Below are 24,289 nucleotides of genomic sequence, written 5' to 3' on the forward strand. Positions count from 1 at the left end.
AAAGACATCGCATGTGTCGGAGAGATCATCTAACAAGGGGGACTTCCCTGGTGGCACAGTGGATAGGAATCCACCTGCTAATGCAGGGGACAAGGGTTCAATCCCCGGTTTCCACATGCTGTGGAGCAACTGGGCCTGTGCACCATAACTTCTGAGCCCGAGCGCTAGAGCTGGGCTCTGCAACAAGAGAAGCCACCAAAGGACAAGCCCGCGCGCCGAAAGGAAGAGGGGCCTCTGCTCCCTGCAACAAGATAAAGCCTGCTCGCAGCAGTGAAGACCCAGCACGGCCAAAAGTAAATAAATCAACCTAACGGGGAGCGGGTGAAATAATAAACTGCGTGAAAATAGGGTGTAGAGAGCTGGTTTAAAGATAGTCTCAAAAACAACCTTGGGAAATGTAGGGACAGGGACTCAGGGAGGTGGGTTGGGGGAGGGCTGGGCAGGAGGCACGGAGAAGGCCCTGGGGGATGTTAGGGATCTCCCTAAGGGGAGGGTGTCTTCCCCCATTTAGATGTTCTGGGCTCTGGAGGCCAGACCTGACTGCCCCCCAGCCCTCTTCCTGTTCCCTGGGAAGGGTCCTCGGGGAAGGTTCCGGCTGGATCACTCAGTCCCCAGCAGAAGTTGGGACCAGGTCATTGACCAGAGAAGGGAGCAGCAGAGGTGGCATCCTTGGGGAGCAGGCAGGATGAAGAGTCCCCTGGAAGCTGCTCCAGGAACACTGACGCTGGTGGCTTCCCGGAGCAGATGACTTGTGTCCTCGAGAAGGTTCCAGAGCTGCCCTTTGTCCCCAGACCTAAGACAGGGAGGTGGCTGCCATGACCTGCTGTGTCCACCCAGCCTTCATTTATCACAAAGAGACCCATGAACCCCGGGATCAGCCATGTGCACATACAGAGACACATCACCTACACTCGGGGTACCCTCCTACACACACACCCCGGCACATGCGTGGACATGCTTCCTTCCCATCTTGAGCCACTCTCCTCCAAGAGATTACATCCCCTCCTCCTCCGCCCTCACTGCCCCACCCCCACCAGCCCCACCCCTGAGAAAGTGCAGCTCAGGGGTCCCCAGGGCTGCACAGGAAATGCTTTGTACACTGTGGGTCAGCCAGGCTATTTTCTGTCCCAGAGCTGGCGGGAGGTTGGGCCGGGAACAGCCAGGCGTGACACAGTCAGCTGTTTTCTGCCTCTTTCTCTGCCTCTCTACTCTGCCGTCAGTGTTGGTCTGTCAGTCACTCTGTCTTCTCTCTGTATTTCTCTTCAGGCCTCAGGGTCTTTTTGACTCAATACCCTTTGACACCTTCCACTATTGCCTACACACCCTTCAAATTTTGGCTCAGATCCACCTCTTCCAGAAAGCCTTCCCTGACTCCTATCTAATCAGGACCCTCCCACTTTGCTCCCAGAGCTCTGAGCAGATGCCCTCAGAGCACTGGGCTGATGAGTTGGTCTCCACCTCCTGCTAGACTGTGAGAAACATGGGCACAGGACCTCTGTCTTCATGACCTGGTTTCTCAGTATCTGCACACACAGGCATCCGTCCACACGCATATCCATGTGCATTTTGCACACCTGCCTCATTTATTCATTTGCTCTCATCCTGGGGGCCAGGATGTGCAGTGGTTAAGAGCCCAGACTGGAGTCAGACCATCTGAATTAAAATCTCAGCTGTGTGACCTTGGGCAGGCTACTAAACTCTTGGTAAGATGGGGCTGAGACCAGCACCTGCTCCAGTGAGATGTTGAGAGGATGGAATGCATTAACACATGTAGTACTAAAAGTAGTGCCTGGCTTGTAGCAAGTGCTCCCAGATGTTAGCTAATTATTATTTTCACTTGTAAGATGGAGAAAATAAGTTTATCAGCACTTCCTTCCAGGAGAATATCTCAGAATATTGCATCTATTTGGAAGGAGTGTTTTGATTAGTTGTGAGGATCTGAGCCTGCTTGTTGAGGGATATGCCTTGTATAACAAAAGATGGTTGCTACACAGCCTTTTAAGAAGGGTGGTTTTGGGCAAACTGCAGGGCTTTTGTTCATCTGGGTGAGCTGTGCAAGTTTGGGGCCAGAGTGGAATTGTTGGAGACAGGAGAGTCTGGGCATGATAAGGGGCGAGGGCAAGAGGATGCACTGGTGCCCTGTTGCTGCTGACAGAAATGACCATGAACTTGGTGGCCTAACACGAGTACACTAGTGGCCCTGGGAGTCAGAAGTCTGAAACTGGCCTCACTGGGCTAAAATCAGGGCGTTCTCAGGCTGCATTCTTCTTTGGAGGCCCCAGGGGACTCTGTTTCCTTGCCTTTTCCAGCTTCCAAGCTCCACCTCCATTCCTTGGTACATGACTGCCTTTCTCCTTTTTCTGTCTTTAAAGCCAGCCCGAATCCTTCTCATATCACATCACTTTAACCTCTCACCTGTGCTGTCTTTGTCTGCTTTTTATGACCTCTTTGATAATTCAGGATAATCCCCCACCTTAATGTCAGCTGGCTAGTAACCTTAATTCCATCTGCAAGTTAATTCCCCTTTGCCATGTAGCCTGACGGTAATCACAGGTTTGGGGATTAGGACATGGATATCTTGGGAGGGGGACAGCATTCTGGCTACCATCGAGGACTACTGGTGTTGTAGGAGGGAGACTGGAAATAAGCATGTCTGACAGGTATGTGGAGGATCTTGCTGTGGGGTGTGTGTGTGGTCTGTCTTCTTTACAAAATGTCAGCCGTCAGATGCTGCAGAATGTATTTTCTTTAGGGCAAATGGGAAGGCATGTGGACTCTTGTTTCAAGAATTGACGTGAGGGAAAACCCCAGGCTTCCCACAACAGAAGGAGCTAAAAGTTGGGTTACATTCATTTACTCAACCTGTGTGTGCTGGACTAGACTCATAGCCCTCCAGTCGTTCACAGCCCACTGGGGGAGACAAGTGTACAGACAGATAAGGACCCCCTGGGATAGGAGGGTCAGGGATGAGAGTCTGCACACAGAAAGCATAGAGGAGGCATCAACTTAGGTTGGAGAGAGGAGAGCCCAGGAAGAATTTCCCCGGGGAGGTGACCCCTCATCCTAGGTTGGCAGGATAAATAGAAATTTCCCAGGTTAAGAGGGGAAGTTTATTCTAGGCAACAATGGGCTGTCAGGGCAGAGATGGAAGATGTGAGCCCGTGTGAAGTGTGTGTGTAAGTAACTCAGCACAATTCCTGGCACTCTAGTGGCATTCAGGAAATATTTCTGGAATGAATACCTCATGTCAATGCTGTCCTATCTCTGTTTCTAGGTAGGCCATGGCCATGCCTAACATAACCAAATAAGAGACACCGCCTTCTGGGGAAGCCCCCCCCACCCAGAGTTGCCATGACCTACCTGCAAAGTCTTTTTCAGGGTCTCTCATTAAGAAAAATAAGCACGTTTGTTTCAACAGTACTTCATATGTGAAGAACACTTCACACTTTCCTGAGTCTTTTTTTTTTTTGGCTGTGCATCACAGCATGTGGGGTCTTAGTTCCCAGACCAGGGATCAAACTCACACTCCCTGCAGTGGAAGTTCAGAGTCTTAACCACTGGACATCCAGGGAGATCCTATGGAGTCATTTATAATTCAATAGGTTGTTTTCTTTCAGCTGAAGAAACTGAGACTCAGAGACCTAACTAACCTTCCCAAGAACACACAGCCGTGCAGCGGTGGGGGAGGAGGTCAGGGGGCCTGGACTCCGGCACACCTGCTCCTCAGCCAGGTTGTGGGCTCCTTCTAATGGCTGGGTGTCCTGCCTCCTTTCCTCTGGTGCTGAGATGGCTGGGACCGGGCTCTGAATGGCCTTGGGCTGCCATGACTGGCCCTCCTTCCCTGGAAGCGGTTTCCTGAAGGTGGAAGTGGGCCCTGAAGGCCTAGAGAGCGTGCATTGTTCGTCTGCACCTGGAGGTGAGCTCATGTCATCGGGCACCAGGCTGGGGGAAGGGCCTGAGCAACTGTCTCGGCCCAGGACCCTGCTTCCATCTTGGCCTCCTTTCCTGGGAACAGGTCCCTTCCCTGAGTCCTGGGTGGACAGTCAGGAGGCCGGGGACCCAGGGAGGCCAGGAAAGTCCCTCAGTCTCCCTGTCTGAAGGTTGAGTTAGATCGGAGTTTCCCTTAACGTGGTACGGGAACAGAATACCCGTCGTGTGGAATTGTCTCCGAGGAAAGGGTTGCATGGTCAAACAAGGGGAAAGCTGATGCTCGCTTCCCCTCCGGGACGTTCACAGCACATGCTGGCACGTCAGAGGCTCTCAGAGGCCTGAAATGAGGGTACCGGGTTAGCCAGCACCTCTCACTGAACCTTCTTCATACTCGCGTCCTCGGAGAGTTCCACTGACAACACCCGGGAATGTGGGAATCGATGAGCTCCAAGGTCCCATCTCCCCTATCCTCCCACACCGCTAGCTCCTTGAGGCAAAGGTCTAGGGTTGACCTCTGTCATGTAGTTTTGGCTGCCCGGCATCCCTCTCTTGATTTTGAGGGACTCTCACTTGAGTCTTGGAAGGAAACAGCCCCATCTCACTATGGAGGTTTCCTTTGGTGAGGTAGTCCTCCCTTGCCCTTTCTGGCAGCTCGGATGGGGACGTATCATCAGGCCCAGGACTTTGAGGCCAGAGGGAATGACCCAGAGATTGGAGGCAGCCGCGGGGTTTGTTCGGGGAGGCTGAGCCTGCAGGGACAGGCATCTCAGCAGCATCTGCCCTGGTCTTCTGCCTGCAGTGCCATCTCAGCTGGAGCCCCCGCCGCTGAGCCTCCTCGGATTCCTGGGGTGGGGTGGGGGTCTCCGAGCCCCATTTAAAACAATTTACTAAAGTGTAGTTGATTTACAATGTTGTGTTAATTTCTGATGAACTGAAGTGATTCATTATACACATATACACATCCTTTCTCATATTGTTTTCCATTTTGCTTTATCACAGGATATTAAATATAGTTTCCCATGCTATAGAGAAGGACCTTGTTGTTTTTCAGTTCTCTATATAATAGTTTACATCTACTAATCCCAAACTCCTCATCCCTCCCCCCCATCCCTTGGGAACCACAGTCTGTTCTCGATGTCTGTGAGTCTGTTTCTCCTTTGTAGATAAGTTCATTTGTGTCATATTTTAGAGTCCACATATGAGTGATATCCTGTGGTACTTGTCTGACTTACTTCAACTTAATATGAGAGTCTCTAGGTCCATCCGTGTTGCTGCAAATGGCATTATTTCATTATTTTTTATGGCCAATATTCCATTGTACATATATATATATACACATATATTTAAAGAAAAGATGTTACATACACACACACACACATTGTAAAGCAACTGTACTCCAATAAAAAATAACAAATGAAAAAGTAAAAAGAAACCCCCAAACCAAAAAATAAACAAAAAACATATTAAGTTGGTAATAACAATGGTAAATGCTACCGAGGGCTCACTACACATCTGACGATTTAGCTTCCCAAGCAATCCCTGTAACAAACTTTGAGATGGGTATTACTATTTTTGCTGTTTTGTTGATGAAATGACACTAGGCTTTGGAGAGGTTAAGAATCAGACTGTCTGATTCCAGGGTCCTAGCGCTCAGACACTCTGCTCTCCTACCTCCTGAGTTTCGATCCCGTGGGCTACTGGGAGGTTGAGCAGATGCTGGGGACATATGCAGATCTCAGGGACCGAGAAGGGTGGTGAGAGTACGGGGGGGAGGCTGGAGGGCACAGCGGGGCTGTGGGGTGGGTGAGAGGGGCAGAGGAGCCCAAGGGCCTCGGAGGTAGAGGGTCTAAAATGTGGGCTGAGGAAAACTCATCTGACTCTCAGCTGCTCGCTTCTGAATGCCTCCCGTGTCCCAGGCACTGCTCTCGGTAGCGGATGCAGCGGGGAGTAAGATGTCCTTTTGAAATTTATTTTCCAGTGGAGGGAGACAGACCCTAAACCTAAGCACAGCTATCATATAACTTTGGATAGTGATCAACCATCAAATCCAGACCTCCCTTAAGGGGCTTTTTCAGAGGGCAAGTGGATGACGCGATGCAGGGGTGACGACGTCACCTTCTTGTGCTCCCTGTGGGTCTGTGCAGTGTGAACATCAGGAGGTCACTGCCCAGAGGTAGACTGGCTGCAGGCCAAGCATTTTTGGTATGAATTCTCAGGCCAGGACCCTGGGTGCCGTGGGGGAGGAAGCAGGTGTGTAGTTGGACAAGAGCAGAGCAAATATAGAGCAGAGGACAATAACGGAAGCTGAGTGAGGACTGTGAGATCAGAGAGGGGGTGGGAGCTGGGTCAAGTGTGAGCGACTGTGGTCAGGCTAGATCCCTAGCCAGAGAACACTTCTGGGACAGGGCCTGGGCCAGCGAGCTTAGTGCCAGGGATCAGATTGATGCCAGCTCAGAAAAGGATTGCACAGGGTGGAGGAGGGGTCTTGAGGTGGCACCTCACTTTACTGGAAAGGGGAGACCTGACTGGTTCGTAATGTCTGTCACAGTCACAGAGAGGGCGGGGAGTGGCACTGAGCACTGATGCCTTAGGGGTGGTGGGAGCGGTCCTCCTTGGTGTGGTGGGGTGCTAGTCCATCAATACCATTCTCCAGAATTGCCACTGTGTGGCAAAAATGAAAAGCAGGCTGAGTTCTAGCCAGTTTTATTATTTTAAAATTTGCTACAGATACTGCCCCCCTTTATTGCCCACATGTGGGGTGGACCACTCCCCCGACCCGCCTTGAAAAGTGAAAGTCGCTCAGTCGTGTCAGACTCCTTGCGACCGCATGGACTACACAGTCCATGGAATTCTCCAGGCCAGAATACTGGAGTGGGTAGCCATTCCCTTCTCCAGGGGATCTTCCCAACCCAGGAATCGAACCCAGGTCTCCCACATTGCAGGCGGATTCTTTACCAGCTGAGCCACCAGGGAGACCCCCCCCCAACCTTGGTGTACCCCTATGTAGGGGCCAGTGGTGGGACCAAAGCAGACAGAGCACTGCTTTCTAGCATCTGTTACAAACCTCAGGTGACAGGATGCTCACCCTGTATTTTCCAAAGACTTGGAATCAGGAGGGAGTGTCCTGAGTTAAAGTTTGTTGACTTAAGAATATATGCACATTGTAAAAGTTAGGAGTTATGTTTTAAATTTTGTTTATTTTATTTATTTAGGCTGCCCTGGGTCTTCATTGTGACACACGGGCTTAGTTGCCCCTTGGCGCACGGGATCCTAGTTCCCCAGCCAGGGCTGGAACCCACATCTCCAGCATTGCAAGGCAGATTTCTAACCACTGGATCACCGGGTAAGTCCCTGGGAGTTATGTTTTATTTGTCAGAAATTTTTACGACTTCAAGCCCAGGAGCATCACCTCAAATAATTCTGAGAGAACTATTCTGAGGAGGCAAAGGGGGAAGTCAGGATATATAGGAGTTTTGTGACAAAGGGCAGATAGTCTGATCATCAAAAGATATTGTTAATTAAAACCAGATATCTTAAGGAATCTAGTGCTTTTCTATGTAAGGGAAGGTGCAAGAGTCTGGACTCACGGAAATCATTTCTCTGATAGGCACCTCAGCTGTCTGGGACCAGTATCCTGTATTTTCATATCTTGAGTTTCCTCAGGGTTTACCGTGGGGAGTGGCTGCAGTCTGATGGCTATTAGAAGTCAGGGATTCTTCTCCTTCCTGAGGTTCCTCAGGGCTCACCAGCTCCTGTTGGAGGGCTGCAGTCGCTGATGACCGGGACATCCTTTGTTTAATGATATGGCAGGCAATATCCCATTTCTCAAGGTGGAGAAACCCCATGATTTTCAGAGCTTTCCCTCATCTCTGCAGCAGAATGCTGGCTGCAGCTTCATTTGTCTGTCTGCATTGGGCACTCTGGCATCGAGTGAGCAGCCTACCATGGGTCTTCTTTGAACAACAGCCTGGGAATCGTGGGAGAATCCTCACGAGAATGGTGAGGGGTATTGGGGGACTGATTATATGGCTCCTGGACAGTAATATTAAGATCATCTCCCCCCAAAGAGAAGAAATACAACCCCAACATTTTGGAGGGGGAAGTTGTGGGTGGAGATGGAAGGCAGAGGTGTCAGTGGGAGGAATCAAAGGACCTAGGCTCTCTCTGGGCAGGGTCAGAATTGCTGAGGATGGGGGGACTTGAAATCTCTTGATGGGGTGCAAACCCTTTGGGTTGGATGCAGCGGCTGTGACCCTTGGTGAGAGATCAGACTCTTTACTTAAAGCTGATGAGGGGCCTATGGGACCACAACTCTAGTATGCATAGCATATGGGGATGGTTTAGCCTAAGGGGACAAGGGGTTATGTCTACAAAATGAGAGTGATGCTCCCTGTTTTACCAACTGTCACAGTGGCTCAGTGCCCACCCCACTCATGTCCTCTGGACCCTGACTTTTCCCATACATACTGTTATGTCAGCTTGTGTTTCTCTGCCTGAGGACTTTCTCTGGTTGCAGGACCATGCTCAGCACCCTCACGGGCAGTCTGAAGGCTTGGAGAGCTAAGGGGTCAGGAGTAGCACCTTAGCTCTTAGCCAGAGCTGGGTGGGAGTGGTGGGTAAATACTGCAGCTTCCTTGCATCTCTGGGCACGATTCTATTCTGTGTGTGTCCCAGCGTCTCCAACAGGACTGAGCCCTGACTGCCCATAGCAGTCCCAGCTTCTTGAGTCACCCTGAGTTCGTTTCCTTCTTCCCTCCCTTGTAGGAGCTTCCTGGGATCAACTCTGGAATAAACGACTTTGCATTCAAACCCTTACTGCAGGATCTGCTTTGGGGGATATAGAAACTAAGACACTAATAGCTTCCTGATAAAAATGGCAGGTTGATAGTGGCTCCCACTGCAGTGCTAAGAAAGTAATAGAGTAAACTTGTTAAGTGTTTCGTGAGCTAAAGCCCCTGTGAACACAAAGGGCTGTAGGACTGTCTAGAGTGTGATCAGAAGGACAGGAACTTTCTGGTCTGGCAAGTGCAGATTCAGATCCTAAACGGGCACCAGTCACCATGTGGCCTTGGGTGTGTCCCCGTGCCTCCCTGAACCTGTCTCCTTATCTGAAAAAGGTGATGGGCAGCAGTCCTCACTTTTCATGTTCTCCGAGGACTGAAAATGGTGATGCTGGTAACAGGCCTGGCATCGAGGCTGGCCGAGAAGCAGCCAGGTGGATGGGCACTTGTACCCCCAAAGTCAGTGCGCTGTGCGCTGTGTGTCTGAGGTCAGTGATGGTGCTGGAGCCTGGCAGCCCCTGAGGTCTTCTCTTTTCAGTAAAGGCAGATTTGAGGTTGGGAGCTTTATCCCTGGAGCAGCCAGGGCCTTGCTGTTCCCCTTCTGACTCTGAACCTGGCCCTTTGGCCAGAATGGTCTCCCAGGTAGGCCTGGCCCTGGCTCTACTCCTGTCTCCACCGCCCCAGCTGGCACCCTGGCAGCCAGGCCTGTCTGTGCTTATCAGCTCCCGTGTTGACTCAGGATGGGTACGAGCCTCCTGCTCCCCCTTGGAAAACAAGAAAACATGTTTTGCCAGTGGCGGGGTGGAGTGGGGTGGCCTCTTTGGCTCCAGGCCGGGCCCCCAGCAAGGCCGCCAGTGGGCAGGCAGCCTGTTGTTATTGGAGTGGAGAGCTGGCTCCCCCGCGCCTGTTTCCTCCAGCTGTCCGAGCAGGCTGGCTGGCGGGCTGGGAAGGAAGCCCCCGGCCTGCAGGCCCCAGCTGAACCCCCTGTCACAACACGGGAACAATGGCCTGGAGGGGCTGGAGGCCGCGTACCAGGGCAGCCCCGTCTGTTCCAGGCTCCCACCAGCGACGGGGACAGGGTGCTGCAAGGTCTGCCCCCTCCCCCATCTTGTTTTCCACCTTGCTGGGCACATTGTCTCCCACCACGGAGCCAAGGAAAATAGTGGCCTCAGGAAATGTCTCTGGGCTGTTGCTGGGGCTCTACAGCTCTGGGAGGTAGCAGAATGGGAGGAGGGGACCAGAGCGGGACCAGCATTGCACAGGTTCCATTCTGCTTGGGACTGTAGCTAATGGGTCAGGGGTCTCTTTCTGTGAGAACCTCGAGGACTTGGTCTCCTTGTATCTTTGTGGCTTCAGGCCCAGCCTAGGGGCCTGGCACAGAGCAGAGAGCAGAAATGATTTGTTGAATAAATCAATGGAAGATTGAACGTATGCACAGGTCAATTTCTAGCTTTGCTACCTAATGGCTATGTAACTTTCAGCAGGTTACTTAAAATCTTTCTGAACCTTGCTTTCTTCATCGGTAGAATAAGTACCTCCTAGGCTTGCTGTGAAAATGAAATGTGCTTCTAGCATCTTATTTTTCTTCTGTGGAATACACACCACAATAAATCCCGTAGATTGTACTCAGCATTAGTACGTGATGGGTGCTGCTGGAGTTATTGTCAGTGTGTGATTTAAAGGAGGTCGCCGCAATATTAGCAGTAAGAGGGCTGTAGTCCTGTTTCCTTGGGTTCAGGAAGGGGGTTGAGCAGATGCTATCCTGTGCTGGGGCCAGGAGTACCTCTCCCCACCTATTCACAGACCTTTGCATGGTAGGCTGGCTCCTGGGAGCCTGGCCAGCCTTGGTAGCCCTTGGGGATGAGGCAAGTAGTTTTGGGTTCATTTGCAGGACTCACATGGATCAGGCTATATAGGCTCTACCATCTGTTACCTAGTTTAACCTTCACAACAATCATTTGAAGAAGACGCTGGTATCCCCACTTTACAGATGGGGACTCTGAGTCTCAGAGAGAAAGAGTCACGCAACCAAGGTCACAATGCTGGTAATTTATAGAGAGATTTGGATCTAAGTCTTAGAAATGCCAAGTTATGTTCATTCTATTGTGCCTCACTGCCTATAGATAAAGATATACTATGTAGAACCTTGAATTGTTGATGGGATTTGGTCTTTCAGTGACTTTGGACTAAGGACTATGAGAAAAAATAAAGATGGAGGTTGAGCATAGAGCAAGGGATGGAAACTGAAGAATAGAAAGCTGAGGGCTTTTGGGGAGTGGTGTTCAGAGTAGGAAGGATGAGAATGGGTATACATATATTTGATTAGTCAGGCAGACTAATGCTATAGCAATAACACCAGCAATAAGAACTCACCCAGCTCTCCATGGGGCTTCCCAGGTGACTTAGTGGTAAAGAACCCTCCTGGTAATGCAGGAGACCTGGGTTCGATCCCTGAGTTGGGAAGATTCCCTGAAAGAGGAAATGGCAATCCACTTCAGGGTTCTTGCTGGGATAATCTCAGCAAGATGGATGGAGGAGCCTGGTGGGCTACAGTCAATGGGGTCACAAAGAGTCAGACATGACCAAGCGACTGAGCACACACACACACACACACACACACACACACACACACTCTCACAACTCTCCACGGCTTAATACAGGTAAAGTCCATTTGTTGCTTATTTCATAGTCCAGTGTGGGAAGGAGGGAGCTATTTTATGCAGCCATTCAGGGACCGAGGCTTCCTCCGTGTTGTAGTTTCGTTGTCTTCTAGGGTCTGAGTCCTCCACTGGATCCTCTCTATTCTCCAGCAAACAGAGAGGTCATGGGGAAGGCAACTCACTCCTAACTGCCATGCTCACAAGTAACTCATATCACTTTCATCTGCGTTTCATCATACACATTTCATCTACATATGGGTGAGGACTAGTTGTGTGGTCCTACCCAAATGCAAAGAGGCCAGAAATGGAGTGTAGCGGTGTGTCCAGGAAGAAGTTGACAACGTGATATGGGTGAATCCTAGCAGGCTCTGCCACAAAAATATCAGTGCTTTGAAAAATATGTGTAACTAACAATCATAGGGCTTCCCTGGTGGCTCAGATGGTAAAGAATCCACCTGCAATGTGGGAGACCTGGGTTCGACCCCTGGGGTGGGAAGATCCCCCAGAAAAGGGAGTAGCTGGAGAAGGAAATGGCCACCCACTCCAGTATTCTTGCCTGGAGAAGTCCATGGACAGAGAAGCCTGGCAGGTTACAGTCTGTGGGGGTCACAAAGAGTTGGACATGACTGAGTGACTTTCAACTTCACAACCATCACTGAATTCTTTCCATGTGCAAGGTCTGTGCTAAGTTCCCTATAGAGATTTTCTCATTTAATTCTTACTTAATCCTTGCAACAACCCTATGAGGTAGGTTCTAATAGAGATTGTGCCCTCCTTATAGCTCAGGAAGCTGGCGACCATCAATCTGCTTTCTCTCACTGAAGTTTTGTCTTTTCCAGAATTTCATAAATGGAATTATATAACTCATTGTCTTTTGTGTTTTTTACTCAGCTTGTTTTTACAATTCATCCATGTTGCTGGTATGATCAATCTTTTATCCTTCCAAGTGGGTTTTGTTATGGTATTTCATTATGGTTTTAACATGTATTTCCTTATTTACTTACATTATCTTTTCATGTATTTCAATTATCACTTTTGATGAAATCCCATTTATCAATTTTTTCTTGCATGGTTTGTACTTCCGTGTTCTAACAAATCTTTACTCAACCCGAGAATTTATCTTCTTTTTGCTTCTAGAAGTTTTTCTTATTAGCTCTCATGTTTACGTTTTTGACTTACTTGGGGTTAATTTTTATGTATGGTGTGAGGTAAGGGCTCAGGTTCCTTTACAGCTTCAATATCCAATCGTTCCAGGACCTTTTGATGAAGAAACCATCCTTTCCTCACTCACTTATCTTACATCTTTGTCAAAAAGCAACTGAAAACATACGTGTAGATCTATTTCTGAATTTTCTATTCAGTTTTGTTGATCTATTATTTACTGCTATACTAATACCACACCTTTTTAATCATAGTAAGTCCTTAAAACAGATAGTATATATCCTCTAACCTAGTTCTTTTTTTTTTTTTTTTTTTTTTTTTTTAGGAATATTGCATTTTGAGACTCTGTAATTAAGTGCATTCATACCCATTTAAGATGGATGTATCTTCTTGAATTTGGGTTTTTTTTTTTTTTTGGCTACACTGTGTGGCATGTGGGATCTTAGTTCCCCAACAAGGGATTGAACCCACACCCCCTGCAATGGAAGTGTGGTGTCTTACACTGGGCCACCAGGGAAGTCCCTTGAATTGGTGCCTTTACATTATGAGATGCTCTCCTATCCCTGGTAGTATTCTTTGTTCTAAAGTATATCTTGTCTTATAGATATATATATATCAATATCTCAACTGTTAGTATTTGGGTGGTATTTTTTTCCATTTTTCCTTAAGAAAATACAAATCATTTTTACAGAAGTTTTAGGTTTACAGCAAAATTGAACAGAAAATGCACAGTTCCCGTATACCACCTTCCTTCTCCCCTCCCACCTCCAGTCTCTCCCACTATCAACATCCAGAACCAGAGTGATACATTTGTTGTATTTAATGAACCTACACTGATACATCATCACCCAAAGTCTATGGTTTACTTTAGGGTTCACTCTTCCTGCTGTATATTCTGTGGGTTTTGACAACTGTATACGGATATGTATCCACTATTTAGAGTATCATACAGAATAGTTTCATTGTCCTAAAATGATCAGTACACCTATTTATCCCTCTCTCCTTTCTAACCCTTGGCAACCACTGATTTTTTTTCACTGTCGCCATAATTTCACCTTTGCCAGAATGTCCTATAGTTGGAATCATACAGTACGTAAGCTTTTTAACTTCTTTTACTGGGTAATAAGCATTTAAGTTTCCTTCATGTCTTTCATTGGCTTAATAGCTCATTTCTTGTTAGTGCTGTATAGTATTCCATTGTCTGAATGTACCACGGTTTATCCACTCACCTACTGAAGGCAATTTTAGCTGTCTCCAAGTTTTGGAAATTTTTAATAAAGCTTCTGTAAACATCTATGTGCAACTTTTTGTGTGGGTATAAGGTTTCTTTGTTTTTAATTTTGTGGACATAAGTTTTTTTTTTTTTATAGTTTTTTCCTCTACGTGCATATACACTCTTTATTTTATACTGGGATAGAGCCGGTTAACAAATAATGTTAAACCTCTCTCCCATCCAGGCTGCCACATAGCAGTGAGCAGAGTTCCACATGCTCTACAGAAGGTCCTCGTTGGTTATCCATTTGCAGTAGTGAGTACGTAGACATAGCTTTTTGACTCCTTTGATTGTGACACTGAGAAGGAGTGGAGAAAGGAGACATCTTTGCCTTATTCCTAATCTGAGAGGGAAAGTTTCTAGTTTCTCACCATTAGGTATGTTTACTGTAGGTTTTTTGTAGATATTCTTTGTCAAGTTGAGGTATTTACCCTCTATTCTGAGTTTATTTCACTTTACTTTCTTCTTGCTTGCATAGTTTCTGAGGAGAGGTAGATATAATTCTTATCTTTGCTCCTCCTATAGGTAAGGTGTTTTTCCCTTCTGAATTCTTTCAGGATTTTTTTTCTTCATTTTTGATTTTCTGCAATATGAATATGATATTTTCCCTGGAGGTTCATACGGTAAAGAATCTGCTTGCAATGCAGGAGACTTGGGCTGGATCCCTGGGCTGGGAAGATACTCTTGAGAAGGGAATGGCAACCCACACCAGCATCCTTGCCTGGGAAATCCCAGGAATAGAGGAGCCTGGTGGGCGATAGTCCATGGGGGTCACAAAGAGTTGGACATGACTGAGTGCCTAACACACACTTGCCTTGTTGTTCAGTCACTATGTCTGTCGTGTCTGACTCTTTGCCACCCCACGGACTGCAGCACACCAGGCTTCCCTGTCCTTCACCATCTCCTGGAGTTTGCTCAAACTCATGTCCATTGAGTCAGTGATGCCACACTTGCCTAATTTTAGTATTTTTGACATTTATCCTGCTTATTGTTCCCTGAGCTTCTTTGGTCTGTGGTTTGGTGTCAGACATTAATTTTGGGGAGATTCTGAGTCATTATTGCTTCCAATATTTCTTCTGTTCTTTTATCTTTTTTTCTTCTTGAATTCCCATTATGTATATATTATACTTTTCATAGTTATCCCATAGTTCTTGGATACTCTATTCTGTTGTTGGTTTCTGGCTTTTTTGTTTTTGTTTTGCTTTTCAGTTTTGAAATTTTCTATTGTGTTATCTTTCAGCTCAGAGATTCTTTCCTCAGCTATGTGCATTCTACTTATAAACTCCTCAAAGGCATACTTTAATTCTATTATAATGTTTTTTTTTTAAAAAATCTCTAATAGTTGTTTCTGATTCTTTCTTAGCATTTCTGTCTCTCTGTTTACATTGACCATCTGTTCTTGCATCCTATCTCTTTTATTCACGAGAGCCCTTATCATATTAATCATAGTTATTTTAAACTCCCAAGCTGGTAAATTCAACATCCTTATCATATCTGTATCTGGTTCTGATGTTTGCTCTGACTCCTCAAACTGTTTTTGCCTTTTAGTATGTCTCATAATTTTTTCTTGCTAGCTGGCCATGATGTACTAGGTAAAGGGAACTGATGTAAATAGGACTTTAGTAATGTGGTGGGGAGGTGTGGGGACAAGGGAAGTGTTCTGTAGTCCTGTGATTGTCTCAGTCTTTTAATGAGGTTCTGGACTGTGAGCCTCCCAAGTTCTTCTCATGTATTTCCTCCCTGCTTCCCTTTGGTGAGACGAGTTGGCAATAGGGGATTGGAGCTGAATATTTTCCTTCCCTCACAGGTCAGTTAGGCTCTGATAAAACTCCAGTAATATGTGTACTATGTCGCTTCAGCTGTGTCCAACTCTTTGCGACCCAAGGGGCTGTAGTCCGCCAGGATCCTCTGTCCATGGGATTCTCCAGGCAAGAATCCTGGAGTGGGTTGCCATGCCTCCTCCAGGGGATCTTCTCTTATGTCCCCTGTACTGACAGGCGGGTTCTTTACCACTAGCGCCACCTAGGAAGCCCAGAATAGCTTAATCTCTGGTTAAATAGTTTCCCCTGAGGATCAGTTCAGTTCAGTTCAGCCTCTCAGTCATGTCAGACTTTTTGAAACTCCATGGACTGTAGCACGCCAGGGCTTCCCTGTCCCTCACTATCTCCTAGAGCTTGCTCAAACTCATGTCCATAGCGTTGGCGATGCCATCCAGCCATCTCGTCCGCTGTCATCACCTTCTCTTCCCGCCTTCAATCTTTCTCAGCATCAGGGTCTTTTCCAATGAGTCAGTTCTCCACATCAGGTGGGTAAAGTATTGGAGTTTCAGCTTCAGCATGAGTCCTTCCAATGAATATTCAGGATTGATTTCCTTTAGGATGGACTGGTTGGATCTCCTTACAGTCCAAGGGACTCACGAGTCTTTACCAACACCACAGTTCAGAAGCATCAATTCTTCAGTGCTCAGCTTTCTTTATAGTCCAACTCTCACATGACTATTGGAAAAATCATAGCCTTGACTAGACGGACCTTTGTTGGCAAGGTAATGTCTCTTTTTTAATATGCTCTCTAGGTGAGTCATAGCTTTTCTTCCAAGGAGCAAGCATCTTTTAATTTCATGGCTGCAGTCACCATCTGCAGTGATTTTGGACCCCAAGAAAATAGTCTGTCACTGTTTCCATTGTTTCCCCATCTATTTACCATGAAGTGATAGGACCAGATGCCTGATCTTAGTTTTTTGAAAGTTGAGTTTTACGCCAGCCTTTTCACTCTCTCCTTTCACTTTCATCAAGAAGCTCTTTAGTTCTTCTTCACTTTCTGCCATAAGGGTGGTATCATCTATGTATCTGAGGTTATTGATATTTATTTCTCCCGGCAATCTTGATTCCAGCTTGTGCTTCATCCAGCCCAGCATTTTGCATGATGTACTCTGCATATAAGTTAAATAAGCAGGGTGACAATATACAGCCTTGACGTACTCCTTTCCCAATTTGGAACCAGTCTGTTGTTCCATGTCCAGTTCTAACTGTTGCTTCTTGACCCGTATATAGATTTCTCAGGAAGCAGGTCAGGTGATCTGGTATTCTCATCTCTTGAAGAATTTTCCACAGTTTGTGGTGATCTACATAGTCAAAGGCTTTGACATAATCAGTAAAGCAGAAGTAGTTGTTTTTCTGGTATTCTCTTGCTTTTTTGATGATCCAACGGATGTTGGCAATTTGATCTCTGGTTCCTCTGCCTTTTCTAAAACCAGCTTGAACATCTGGAAGTTTGCAGTTCATGTATTATTGAAGCCTCACTTGGAGAACTGTGAGAATTACTTTGCTAGCCTGTGAGATGAGTGCAATTGTGCGCTAGTTTGAACATTCTTTGGCATTGCCTTTATTTGGGATTGGAATGAAAACTGATCTTTCCAGTCCTGGAGCCACTGCTGAGTTTTCCAAATTTGCTGGCGTATTGAGTGCAGCACTTTAACCACATCATCTTTTGGGATTTGAAATAGCTCAACTGGGACTCCATCACCTCCACTGGCTTTGTTCGTCCTGATGCTTCCTAAGGCCCGCTTGACTTTGCATTCCAGGATGTCTGGCTTTGGGTGAGTGATCACACCATCGTGGTTATCTGGGTCATGAAGATCTTTTTTGTATAGTTCTTCTGTGTGTTCTTTGGCAAAGAATTGTATATAGAGAGTTACAAAAATTGTGTAATGTTTGAAATATGTTAGTATTTAATGCTTTTTAACACGTTTGTTAAAACCCAATTGTGTGTTTAACCTCATTTGGAAATAATGTCAAAACTCCCGTTAATGTCTCTGTTGGGTTGGTGGAGTTCTTGGTCTTGGTTGTCCTTCATTACCTCTACTCTAGGTATGTCTGGCTCTGACCACACTCTGTTGTCATCGCCTCAGTCTGTCTGGAGGCCTCTCTAGAGCCCATCTTGGGAAGCCATCCTGGGCTTACTGCCTTACTGAGTTCTGTTTTCTGCAGGGACCAACTACCGTAAGGCTGAGAGTGGGTCTTCCCATGGCTAAAACCTGGCTTGTGCACCTATGGTCCTAACCCAACACATCTCACACCTTTGGCCTTGTGCTGGGCGTGGTCTCCTGTGTCTGCCCCTCATTCCCCCTTGTGGGAGTTCACCCTCCCTGAACTGAGTTTCTGTTTCTGGTTTCAGAGCTCCTCTGGGTCACAGCCAAGCTGGCCTGACCACTGTCCAGTGAGCCCAGGACCTGGCCTGGGTAGTCAGGCGCCCCACACTCTCAGGTTCACGTGGCACTTTGCTCTGCTGCCTCCCTGCCTCTGGAGGGGGCGGAGCAAAGGCTATGCCTTTTATACATTTACTTTTATTTTTAAAAGTATTTATTTATTTGGGTGTGCTGGGTCTTAGTTGCCACATGAGGGATCTTCAGCTGCAACATGTGGGATTTATTAATAGTTATCTGACGAGGGAGGCAACCTGCGCCCCCTGCGTTGGGAGTGTGGAGTCTTAGCCACTGGGGGCCAGGGAAGTCCTAGGATATGCCTTTTAGAAACAACATTTTCCACTTAACAAAGACCCCAAACATACAGATCCTGGAATAAACAGTCTCCACCAGGAAAGGCTACTTAATTGCATTAAACTCTCAGATTTGACAGATGAAAAATAAATCCAATTTATGGAAGCTAGAAGTGGCTAATACTCCAGATGACAGAATCCAGATTTAAGAGGACGGATCTTGTCACTTGGAGCAATGGACTGAAGTGGACATGATGGCATTTCGCTGGTGCAGACGTCAGATGTGTCAGGTTTAATTCTCAGATTCACAATTGCAGGAGCTCGGGCTTAGTAATAGCTTAGTGGCAGCCCACATGTAAAACACTTGAGGGCTTTAGCTGGAAAGCTTTCCAATTATATTTTGCCAAACTAGCATGACCCTGATTATGAAACGTCTCTCTCTATACGGCACACAAAGAAGCCTAGGAATATTTCACTAAGGCTTTTAGTTGAAGTGTAAGCAATGTGAGAATATATGGTCTGATGACAAAAGATTGCTCAAACAATTAAGCAGGTAATTTTTGTGGCAAAATATAAATTACTAAGATTGATTCATGAAGAAGAAAATTTTGAACAGGCAAATAGTCACTGAGTGACGGTGAAAAAAATTTTGAAGGAGGACATAAAGATGGCATTGAGTCCAGCTGGCTTTATAGCAAGTTTGTTCAAGCCTTTAGGGAATCTGCTGTTAGAGCAATTGCAGAGCATATAGTCTGGTTTTGTCGGTCATTGTCCTGGGTATAGAATCTCACGTTGAAAATCACTTGACTCAGAATTTTGAAGGCTGTGATTCATTTTCTACTATTGTAGCCTCTGGTATTGTTGCAAAGTGTGATGCCATTCTGATTCTTCAGATTGTGTTTTGTCTTTCTCTGGAAACTTGTAGGCTCATCTCTTTGTCTTCTGTGTGTTGAAAATATTCAGACAATATAGAGGACCTGTATTGTCCATTGAGCCGGGCACTACGGATTGAAAGTCCTCTCAATCTAGGATTTTCTCTGATTACTTTCACTCTTTTTTTTCTGTTCCCCTTTTTAGAACTCCCGTTAGTTGGTCTTCTAACTTTAAAAAAAAAAAAAAAGCTAAACTTTTGTAATGTCTATATCTTTGTCTTTTACTCTATTTTCTGGAGTGGTTTCCTAGCTATCTTCCAAAATATTTATTGAGGTGGTAGTAGTGTGATTATGATAGCAGTAGAACTGAAAACTTCAATAAACATCTTAGAAGATAGCGAGGCAACCACCCCAGAAAATAGAGTAAAAGACAAAGATACAGATATTATGAAGAGCCAGCTCACTGGACAAGACCCTGATGCTGGGAAAGATTGAAGGCAGGAGGAGAAGGGGATGACAGAGAATGAGAAGTTTGGATGGCATCACCGACTCAATGGACTTGAATTTGAGCAAGCGCTGGGAGACGGTGACGGACAGGGAAGCCCGGTATGCTACAGTCCATGGGGTTACAAAGAGTCAGACATGACTGAAAAACAACAAATTATGTTTTTTTTTTTTTATTTTCCAAGAATTTGATTTTGTTGTTCTCTGCATGTTTCTTCTTTAGCACATCGTCTCTTTTTTTCAAGGCTGCAATACACTTTTATCTTTCTAAAGAAAGCGGTGATAGTTAAAATAAGTTTCAGTCTCCATACATAATCTGTATCCTCTAGAAAACTTTATTCTGTTTGTTTCAGACTCTTTCATATAAGATGCTTCCCTTGAATGCCTGACATCCTTGGCTGTGTGCTCATATTTGAGAGAGGGTCACTGAAAAGTTGCTCTGGGTGAATGAGTGGGGCTTCCTGACTGAGGTCTTCATTGCATGATCATCTAACTCTCTGTTTCCTTGAGGAATCCTAGTGCCCATTCCTATAAGTCTTTTCTTTTGGATCTGTCAGATTCCACATAGAAGATTATTTCAAACATCTTCCTGGAGAATATATACCTGGCTTCCAAGATTCTCAAGAAAAGTAAGAACAATTTTTTGTTGTTCAGTTGCTTAGTCATGTCTGACTGTTTGTGACCTCATGGACTATAGCACGCCGGATTTCTCTGTCCTCCACTATCTCCTGGAGTTTGCTCAGATTCACGTCCATTGAGTCAGTGATGCTGTCTAACCATCTTATCCTCTGCCACCCCTTTCTCCTTTTACATTCAATCTTTCCCACTATCAGGGTCTTTTCCAATGAGCCGACTCTTCACATCAGGTGGCCAAAGTACTGGGGCTTCAGCGTTAGCAATAGTCCTTTCAATGAATATTCAGGGTTAATTTCCTTTAGAATTGACTGGTTTGATTTCTCTGTAGTCCAAGGGATTCTCAAGAAAGAAGCACCACAATTCAAAAGCATTAATTCTTTGGTAGAATGTATTCTACCAGATATTCAGTTCAGTTCAGTTCAGTTCAGTCACTCAGTCGTGTCCGACTCTTTGCGACCCCATGAATTGCAGCACGCCAGGCCTCCCTGTCCATCACCAACTCCTGGAGTTTACTCAAACTCATGCCCATTGAGTCGGTGATGCCATCCAGCCATCTCATCCTCTGTCGTCCCCTTCTCCACCTGCTACCAGATATTAAGATGTTACAAAGCTACTCTAAGTTACTGTAAGTAACTCTAAGTTACTGTAAGTAAGTTACAAAGCTACTCTAATGAAAAGGGTGGTAGTATCATGTAATTTGATAGGTTGATGGAACAGAATTTTAGGTAGTCCAGAAATAGGCCATTTTATGTACAAAAATGTAATATATGGTCAAGCTGATATCACAAACTTATGTAGTAAGGATTATTGTAAAGAAAAAACTAATGAGATATCACCTCACACCGGTCAGAATGGCCATCATCAAAAAGTCTACAAACAGTAAATGCTGGAGAGGGAGTGGAGAAAAGGGAATGCTCTTGCACTGTTGGTGGGACTGTAAGTTGATACAGCCACTATGGAAGACGGTGTGGAGATTCCTTATCAGGAATCCTTATCAGATTCCTTCCTTACCAGGAATAAAACCACCATATGACCCAGCAATCCCACTCCGAGGCATATACCCTGAGGAAGCCAAAATTGAAAGAGACACATGTATCCCATTGTTCATTGCAGCACTATTTACGATAGCCATAACATGGAAGCAACCTAGATGGCCATTGACAGATGAATGGATAAAGAAGTTGTGGTACATATACACAAGGAATATTACTCAGCTATAAAAAGAATGCATTTGAGTCAGTTCTAATGAGGTGGATGAAACTAGAATCTATTGTACAGAGTGAAGTGAGTCAGGAAGAGAAAGATAAATACCACATACTAATGCATATATGCAGAATCTAGAAAAATGGTACTGAAGAATTTATTTACAGGGCAGCAATGGAGAACCAGACATAGAGAACAGACTTACGGACGTGGGGAGAGGGGAGGAGAGGGTGAGATGTAGGGAAAGAGTAACGTGGAAACTTACATTACCATGTGTAAAATAGATAGCCTATGGGAATTTGCTGTATGGCTCAGAAAACTCAAACAGGGGCCCTGTATCAACCTGGAGGGGTGGGATGGGGAGGGAGATGGGAGGGAGGCTCAAGAGGGAGGGGATCTATGTATACCTATGGCTGATTCATGTTGAGGTTTGACAGAAAACAGCAAAATTCTGTAAAGCAATTATCCTTCAATAAAAAAAATAATAAAAAAGAAAAACAGATGTATTTGACTAAGTAGAAATTAAAAAGGACAAAATAACACGCTGAGAATTTTTTTTTGACTGGGCCTCGTTGAGGTGGGAACGAAGCCTGGGTCTTCCTTGCGGTGCGTGGGCTCTGCATTGTGGTGGGCAGGCTTTCTCTAGTTGTGTGGGCTCAGTAGCTGTGACACAGGTTTAGTTGCGCTGTGGAGGGTGGGACCTTAACTTCCCCAAGCAGGGGAACCTGCACTGGAAGAGCAGATTCTTAAACACTGTACCACCAGGAAAGTCCCAAGAAGTTTTTAAAATAAAAAATATACCAGATAAAGAGTTGAAATTTTCTCTCTATAAGGAAGTTACACAAATTGATCACAAAGCAGAAAACCTGAATGAAAAATGGGCAAAAAAAAACAACAAAAAACAACCCACAGAAGAAACACATTTTAAATATGTATATCTTAAAATCTTTAGGCTCACTACTAATCAAGGCTTATTCATTGAAAGATGATATATTTTTTCCTGATTCATAATTAATAAACAAAGGAATCAACAATTTTAATCGTGCTAGTGTGAGTGCTTTGAAATGGACACTTTCATACAATACTATTGAACATATGCGACATTTTTACCAGAAAGAAGCTTGTGTTACATCTAAAACCGCCCTGAACGACTATATGGATACCCTCTCTTCTTCAGCTGTTCCCTCCATGAGAGATGCTCTTCCCCATCTCTTCCCTGGAGCCTTCTTCCTCACCTTTCAGGTGCTGAAGCTCGCCTCCTCAGGGAGCCTTCCCTGCCTGGCTGTCTAGATCAGATCCTCTTCTTTGAGTCTTATCTATCAACCAGCCCTCTGGGAGCCAGCTGTGGGGAGATGGCTGAGGGTCTCGCCATTCAGCGTGTAACTTCCTTTTCTTTCCTCCATGTTCTTTATGGCACTCCCACCCGCTACTCAGCTCCAGGGGGTAGGGGAAAGGTGGTCACCTCACTGCTCAGAATGGAGGAGGGGACCCAGGAGCACCTACTTTCAGTCTTTTCATCTCCACTTTCTCTACACCCTCAGAGGTAGTTTACTTCTTATGATTTAGCTGTGCTTTTCTGAATCATCCACAATGAATTACTTTCATAATCAGAAAAAAGCCCCTAACTTTTAAAAAGTTTAAGTGTCATACCTTTTGACCCAGTAATTTCACTTCTTAGAATGTCTTTCTTTTAAGGAAATAAACAATTTGGAAAGCATACAGAAATCCACATCACACTACAATTTATTTGAATTTTTGAAGGTTGTTCAGTCGTGCCTGACTCTTTGCGACTCCATGGACTAGACCATGAAATTCTCCAGGCCAGAATACTGGAGTGGGTAGCCCTTCCCTTCTCCGGGGGATCTTCCCAACCCAGGGATCGAACCCAGGTCTCCCACATTGCAGGCAGATTCTTTAGCAGCTGAGCCACCAGGGAAGCCCAAATTTATAATAGAGGATAATTAGTTGCAAACAATCTAAAAATCCAACATGGTTAAATAGATAATTTTTGTTGTTCAGTTTCTAAGTGTTGTCCAACTTTGCGACTCCATGGGCTGCAGCACGCTGGGCTTCCCCGTCCTTCACTATCTCCCAGAGTTTGCTCAAACTCATGTCCATTGAGTCAGTGAAGCCATCCAACCATCTCATCCTCTGTTGCCCCTTTCTCCTCCTGCCTTAAATCTTTCCCAGTATCAGGGAAATGAGTTGGCTCTTTGTATCAGGTGGCCAAAGTATTGGAACTTCAGCTTCAGCATCAGTCCTTTCAATGAATATTAAGTGTTGATTTCCTTTAGGATTGACAATCTGTCAAAGGGACTCTCAAGAATCCTCTCCAGCACCACAGTTCAAAAATATTAATTCTTCAGTGCTCAGTCTTCTTTATGGTCCAACTTTCACATCCGTGCACGACTACTGGAAAAACCATAGCTTTAACTATATGGATCTTTGTCAGCAAAGGGATATCTCTGCTATTTAACACGCTGTCTTGTGATAAAGCCATATGATAAAGACATTAAGTGGTTTCCAAAGGATGCTTGATAACATGAAGAAAAGGCTTATGATTTAATGTAAATTAAAAAAAAAGCAGAATACAAAATTATGGTTACACCTTTATTCAGATTTTATTTAAATATACACATGGAAGTGTCTGGAAGGAATCACTTCTGAATATTAACAGTTGTTACCCTTAGATGTTGGGATCTCATTGTCTATAATGATCATGCATTACTACCTTTATTATTTTCCCTAATAATATAGAATATTATTATATTCCAT

The sequence above is a fragment of the Cervus canadensis genome, chromosome 2 (genome assembly GCF_019320065.1).
Source record: "Cervus canadensis isolate Bull #8, Minnesota chromosome 2, ASM1932006v1, whole genome shotgun sequence".
Lineage (NCBI taxonomy): Eukaryota > Metazoa > Chordata > Mammalia > Artiodactyla > Cervidae > Cervus > Cervus canadensis.